We start from the raw sequence: 1,899 nt of genomic DNA, 5'->3' as shown, positions 1-1,899 counted from the left end.
AGTAAATAATATTTATCGTGTTGTTGATGAAATGATCATCTTTTTTCAGCCCTTTATTCAGTGATTGTACTTTCACTATATAGTCTTAAGTTCATTATTTACTTGAAAATTGATAGTTTTCTAATTGTTTGTTCTTGCTTAAATATGCATGACTGATATTTGTTCTATACAACCTTTACTAATTCAGTCTTGACAGTGTTGTGTTTTTCTTAGTACCTCCCAATCAGTTTTAAATTTTTAAAACTTCCATAAGTAATGCATGTTTATTACAGAAAAAAATAAGCAAAAAATAAAAATTACCTATGAAACTTTATAAAGTGTAGCATTTTATAAAGTGTATATCCTTACTGACTTTTTTTGTTGCTTAGCCAGCACTCATTCTCTTAGTTTTCCACCTTAATAGAACCTCCATTTTGTTCAGGTATTCACTCCCTCATATGGCCACGTGCCTTTGTAAAGGCCATCTCTGCATCCAGCCTTAGTCTTTGGTGGATACCTTTGAATGGATTAATGCTCTCCCTGGGGGGTGGGAGTAGTGAGTACGTTCTTGAGTTATTAGTTCCTGTGAGAGCTGATTGTTTAAAAGACCCTCTCTTGCTTCCTCTTGCCATGTGATCTGCTTGAACCTGCCGGCTGCCTGCAACTTTCCACCATGAGTAGAAGCAGCCCGAGGCCTGTGCCAGATGCAGCTGCCCCAGAATTGTAAGCCAAAGAAACCTCTGTTCTTTATAAATTACCCAGTCTCAGGTATTCTGTTATAGCAACACAAAAATGGACTAATACAGTTGCTCTCACTCCCTCATTGTGTTGTGAATTGTCACTACAAGATAAATGTGTTAACATGGCTGCTGGTTCCATTCATTTCATTAACTGTAAAATTTTACCAAGTGAAAACATTATCATTGTTCCAATATTTTGTCATTGGCTATTATTATTATTCTTTCAGGTTTTGCATTCCTTTATCATCTGGCCAATTGGAACATACCCTGCACATTGCTAAGTACTATGGAATCCCAAAATGTATAAAATATCATTCATGCTTGCAAAGCCTTTACAAATTAGTTGGAAATTAATGAACAATTTTTATTACCTTCCTATTTCATGTATTTAAACTCTAGTTGCTTCCTCTCATCCTTCTAAAATTCAGTACTACTCTTCTCAGTGACCATTTACTTACCCCGTAGTCTCTGCTTAAAGCTGCAAGTTGCTAATTTTTATTTGATAATTTAGAATACATATGTATTTGACCTAAAGTAAGCCTGATGAAAGACATTCAATAAAGTTGAATTCCAACACCAACTTATATCAAAGTGCCAAAATAGCACTTGTTTTCATTCTGTAGTTCTACTTGGTGTAAATTTTCAGATTCTAATGATTTGAAAAAGATTTACTGAACATACTTAGAAGCTAAGGACAGTACTAGATTGATCCTAGTGATTTTGTATTCCTGATAAATAATTATAGGTTTTTGATTTTTGTAGAAGAATGAAACAGTGACTGTGATCACAAGCAGTTGAAACTTTAAAAATGTTCATCAATAAGTTGTTTTGTCTAGATACGTAGCTATTCAAAGTCAGTCAATAATAAAAATCTCCCTTCATCTGTGGCCAAATGAGCAAAATAAAGGTTGCGTGCTTTCTCATAAAATCAAATCTATTCCTATTAAAGAAACTTCTTTAATTTTAAATTATGCTCTCTTTATTTGTAATTAAAATATCCTTTCTTTTATGAAATCATAATAATTAAATAAAAATTATTCTTATTTTGCAAAAAGTTTGCAACTCTATGTGTATAGGGTTGCTATAGTAGAGCCTTGCTACTCAAAATGTGGTCTATGGACACTATTGACATCATTTGGGAGCTTGTAGAAATGCAGAAACTCTGGCTGCATTCCAGACC

Source organism: Galeopterus variegatus, unplaced genomic scaffold (genome assembly GCF_000696425.1).
Source record: "Galeopterus variegatus unplaced genomic scaffold, G_variegatus-3.0.2 Scaffold362, whole genome shotgun sequence".
In the NCBI taxonomy this organism is placed as follows: Eukaryota; Metazoa; Chordata; class Mammalia; order Dermoptera; family Cynocephalidae; genus Galeopterus; species Galeopterus variegatus.
The sequence above is the reverse complement of the archived record's forward strand: the minus strand, read 5'-3'. Positions refer to the sequence as shown.